This window comes from Triticum dicoccoides, chromosome 5A (assembly GCF_002162155.2).
Source record: "Triticum dicoccoides isolate Atlit2015 ecotype Zavitan chromosome 5A, WEW_v2.0, whole genome shotgun sequence".
Classification (NCBI taxonomy): domain Eukaryota; kingdom Viridiplantae; phylum Streptophyta; class Magnoliopsida; order Poales; family Poaceae; genus Triticum; species Triticum dicoccoides.
Genome location: NC_041388.1, coordinates 118783914 through 118789739, shown reverse-complemented (window position 1 = coordinate 118789739; position 5826 = coordinate 118783914).

The window sequence follows — 5826 nt, the reverse complement described above, 5'->3', positions numbered from 1 at the left end:
CCGGGCGGGTAGCCGGTGAACCGCCAAGCTCCGAGCGGGTTACCAGTGAGTCATCCAGTCCGGCCGGTTTATACTTCCGGCCGGTTTACGCCACGGGGTATACCCCCGAGATTAGCCCCCAGTTTAATTTGGATTTATCCATGTTAAACTGATCCTGTAAAACAAATACAAGAACAAATTTGATAGATTATGCTCTGGGTTAAGAATTCTTGTAAACCGGCATCTGAGCATCCTTAATTCCTTGCCATTTCCTTCTAAAAAATCCAGGTCAATAAGCCAACTTCATAATCAATTTGCCGACATTGGTTTGTCACCGAGAAATACTCTGATATTCAGCCGGTTTGATGATGTAAAATTTGTCGGTTTAATATTACCAAAAATGGCCGGTTTATAAATATTGATGGCACCAGATCATAATTGTTATCAACACCGGGTCATGTAATTGATCTTCCTGATTTGCTCAAAACTGATAAAAAGAAGATGTTCCTCCTTTATATGCATAATACCTGTAGCCCCCAAGTCTTAAGAGGAGAACGTAGTGATAACTTAAGACTTGCTCCAATAAGTGTTTCAACCTTGAAGAAATCCGGTTTGTTCATCTCAATACTGAATACTCCATATATGTAGCCCCCAAGTGCCGGGTTGTCATGCTTGCAGCAACCTGGGACTTGTAATTACTTGATGCTCATAAAAACTTCAACCAGTGTAGCCCCCAAGGGCCGGGTCATTATGCAATAATGAGCAGGGACTTTGTAAGTATAATCTTGTAAACTTTGAACAGCAATGTGTAGCCCCCAAGGGCCGGCTTATTATAATATGATGAGTCGGGTCTTCAATAAGACTAGTAAAAATGACTTTGCATTAGCCCCCAAGTGTCATGGTGCATGCTTGCAGCGACATGAGACTTGCATGTAATCTCAATTTGAATAATGTAGCCCCCAAGTGTCGGGTTGTAAGCCTGCAGCGACTTGGGACTATTCCTTCCATTGTATAATAAATCATATCCTTTGATAAGAGAGTAGACATTGCGCTATAGCGACTTTGAAAACCTTAATAATAAAAATCCAGCCATGTTAGCTATTCAAGATAATATAATCCGGTATGAAAACCTTATTCATTCAACATCATAATGAAATTTCAGCCAAGTTTGGCTATTTGAATAATATAACCCAATGATTTATAAGCGCATGATTCCAATGGCGCAATCCAAATATATACTGGCGACTTATAGTCCTAAGCCAGGCCGGTTTAATAAACACCGGTGATTTATAATCATGCTTTATTCAACCTGTTTCTGCATACAACAAGTTTAAAGTGTCCTGGCGGTTTACCACCGGACGGGTCATAATGCCCAACATATAACCTGGGTTTATAACCAAGGCTGCATTTAGAATAATCAAATATGAAATATATCATACCTGTGACATTGAATCACATCGTTGGTTTACCAACTTCTTTTTTTTAGTAAGGGTGATAACCCAAATCTCGAGTACTGATAACTCCTTCCATATTGTGCCGGTTTATGATAAAACTGTGCCGGGTTATAATAAACACCATGTTACTCCATAAGAGGATGTTAACAACACGGATCAAACCGGTCAAATAGTCTCCGGATTGACGTGAACTGTGTTCCGTCAATTGATTGGTTAAAAAACTTTTGTCGGTTTAAAGAACACAATAAAAAGCAAAAAAAAACCTTCAAAGAAAAGTGTGAAGCAAAAGAAAAGTTTTATTTAAGCTGATCAAATGGTGTTACCATGGCTAAACACGACCAAGTTCCCGTTAGGTGTAACTATGGTTCTAGTCAGCCAGGTCCCCAGATGAAATCGTGGCATTTATGCCGACCAAATGGCGTGGTCATGGTTCGGGTTCGACCAAGCCCCCAAGTGATTCTGTGGCCTTAGGTCGATCAAGAGGCGTGACTGGTTCAGACATGACCTAGTACCCAAGTGATCTGGTGGCTTTCGCCTATCAAGAGGCATGGTATTGATTCGGACACGACCAATCCTCCAAGTGATATAACGCGATGCTTTTAGCAAAGCGAACTCAAGGGGTAAACCGGAGGCCGCTTTAGAGCAAGTCCGTGTAACCTCACATGATGTAAAAGAACAGAGACCCCACTTTATGAAGCAGAAGCCCCCATGTGATCAATAATATGTTAGGCCAGTAAGGCGGGATACCCATGTTTGAACCGTGCATCATGGCAGAAGGTCCTCTTTGGCAATTTTTAACTTTTTGCAAGAGATAAATTCTTCTTGAACCGGGATCTTGAACCGGATATTGAGAGCTTCAAAGCTTTGTGGGAGACATCTTTCCCTTGAACCGGATTTTAAACCGGAATCTTCATTTTCAGCCGGAAAATTTTCTAACGGCCTTTAAACCCGAACTTGTGAGAAGTTAATTTCTTTTTGAACCGGACATTGTTAAACCGGATTTGAGCGCTTCAGAGCTTTGTTGGAGAACAGACTTCCCTTGAACCGGACTGTAAACTGGATATTTGAGAGCTTCAGTCAGACTGACTTCCCTTGAGCCGGATTTTAAACCGGAATCCTTTCTGATGACCTGGATCTTCTTCTTTGAGCCGGGATTTTGTAACTGTCATATACTTTCTAAACCGGAAAATTTCTGACGGCCTTTAAACTTTCATCAATATAACAGTAGCCTCCGGGACTGGGTTATCCTTCCCTCCATCGTCCTGGGGTTTTTAAATTTGCTGAAACTGGCAATATTCGCTGAGTCATGTCATCGTAGCCCCCGAGTCTCAAAGGTGACTCGAGGAGTTGGCTTGAGGCTCTCCATATTTGACCGTGATATAAACCGCCATAACTTGTATATCATTGGCGTTGATAGCACGATGTGAATCCATAGAAGGTTGAGGTGACTGCGGCGGGTTGTAAATGATCCCATATGAGCCGTGTCAGCAACTCGGCCAATTGTTCCTTCCAACTGGCGATTTGAAGTTAATCAAAACTGTAGTGGTGGCGACTTGTGCGCCTGCCCATTGAACCATCAGTGCAAACGGCGGTTGATGATAATTTATCTCCAATTTGAAAGAAAACCGGGCTACCCAAGCTGTGACTTGCTCATATCCAATAAACAGCTCATGCAGACAGGTGCGGCCCGGTATGTTGATGTAGACCAGGCCGCGGGAGCGGACGACAAAGATGACCGCAGCATCACAGGCGGCACAGACAGATGAGTCGGACACGGGGTAGTAAGCTGGTGCGGACGAGGAGAGTCGGCACTGGTGTTCTAAACCGGTGCGGACGCATGAACCGGCCGCGGGCATTGTAAACCGGCGCGGACGGAGAGTTGGCCACGGGCATTTGTAAATCGGCGCGAACGGGCGAGTCAATCGCAGGTGCGGTAAACCGTGCGGATGGGCGAGTCAACCAGGTTGTTTTGATGTAGTGAACAATTGTCCTGCATCAAAAAACATTGCAAACCAGAGTAATTGTTCTTTGATAGAAAACAATGTATGCTAATAAAGTTTAAACAGATAGGTACCACCTGGTTGTTCGGATGATGGATGATCCATTCAACGCAACAGAGGCGGCTCAGGCAGACCGACGACTCAATATAGCCCGGGCGGCTCAACACGGCAGAAGCGGCTCAACGCGGCCCCGGCGGCTCAACACAGCAGCGAAACGGAGGCATCACCATGGCGGCGGCTCAGAAACTACAGCGGCAGTGCTTTTCAGACGGGAGAGGCGGCGACTTGAACAGCTTGAAACGGACACGAGTCGACATGGGGGTAGACGGCTGCTCAAGCCGGTGACTTGTAGCCCGAGGCATCGCGGCTCAGAGGCAGGGCGACTTGAGGCCGCAGGGTGAGAGCGACAGCGGCTCGCGGCGAGGGTCAGGCCCGCGGTACCGGAGATGTCTTTTGCAGTGAACAATTGTCCTGCATATCAAATCAAAGTAATTGTTCTTTGATGAAAACAATATGTACTAAAATTAGATAGAAAAAATAGCACCTGATATATTGTGTCAGATGAACGTGGATGTTGATTCTGAATAATGCCGGACGCAGCTCCACGTGACCTCTCCACCTTGGTCTCTTTCTTTTTCTTTGTCTTGATATGATGAAGACACGGCAGTGGCCCTTGATCTCCACGTATAAGTAATACCAGTAGTAACGCACTTGCAACACGAATGCTTTGCGGTATGCCTTCGGGTGCACTCTGCGTGAAGGAGACGGCGGCGTGTGTCGCAACCGTTGACCACACCGACAACGCCGGCTAAACGCACGGCAGCAGGGGTAGCGGCTCAGTGACTCCAGCGCAGCGTGGCCGACTTAATATGATTTGAAGACGGGGCCACTCAGTCGAGAAGAAAATGAGGCGACTCGAAGCAGGTGCGAAGTGGGCAAGGGTGGCGGTTCACCGCCGAGGCTGAGCCGGCAAAGGCCTTTGGACGACGGCTGCTCAACCCAAGGTCGAATGGAAGCGGCTCGGCAACGCCGGATCCTAGCAAATACAGAGCAGCAGCTCAACACACGGCGACTTACAACTTCAGTAACAGCAGCAGCAGGGCGGCTTGCAGGTGGCTCCGTGGAGATGAAGCGAAACATCGGCGTCTACTTGGCACGCTGACGGCCTGGAGGAGGCCTAGTGGAGGCGGCTCGGAGGTGCACCGGCGTGGGCGGAGCCCAGCGGCAGAGGCAAAACAGCAGGGTCGTAGAGTCCGCGTCGATCCCCGTGTCTCCATGCTCATCCAGGTCGTTGTCAGTTTGCCATCCCCGATCCGAGTCCTCCAGGTCATGGGCTCGTGCCCCTTTTTTCTTTTTTTTAATATCAGATCGGATTAAACAATTTGCAACCGGCCGCCGGCTTCCATCCATAGATAGGATAAAGAATCAGAACCGTACTAGGATTAGTACTAGTCAAATTTGAGATTTGATCACGTGAACTACTACTCAAAGTAGTATTTTCCTTCGATCTTCACTCCATGTTTGTAATAGCAGCAGCAACAGCATATACTGATATGATTCGGGTCTTGATGCACACGTATACGGCCATATGTACGAGCGCCCGGGTGATTACGCGTGCGCGTTTGTGCTATTGGTGACCCGGCGATTTGATGCATAGGTGCAGAAACGAATATCGATTTTCTCTTGGTCTCGATGTATCGCGGCGGCGGGTGCGCAAACACAACCCTAATTTCCCTTGATCTCAAACTTGTATACACCGGATCCAAACTTAATCATGCTCCTGATCACAAAACAACAAATTTGTCGGCTCTTCCTCATCTGACGAATTTGCAAGCTTCTCGATCCTTAGGAGAGATCCCTTCAAGAGCTCAACACCACCGTGCGCAGGCCCCACGGTGGGCGCCAACTGTCGTGGAATTGTCACGGCAGATGTCCTTAGTGTCAGGACTTAGTCGCGAGGCCAACGCATCTATGTGGTAGCTTGAGAGGGGTTGAGTGGGATGAGAGACGCAGGGCGGATCAACACGCAAGACAAGGATTTAGACGGCTTCGGGCCCCGGGAAACATCATCCGGTAATAGCCCTACATGCTGTTTGAGGCTAGGTCTCATTATCATCACGAGGGAGTCGCCGTAAACCGGCTTTCCTCTTTGTGTCTAGCCCTAGATATTGTTTCTTCTTGCTCCTCCCTCTTTGGGGAGCCCTGCCCCTCCTTATATATGTAAAAGGGACGGTTTACATGTGGAGTCCTATTAGGATTAGGACTAGTCTATCTCTAATATAAACCGGATACAAGTCCTGGTCTTAACTCCTTGTAAGGTAAATATTCCTCATGCCTTTCCTCTTAAACCGGCCCACCATAGTATGAACCGGCCTTCTGGGCCATGGGCCTCG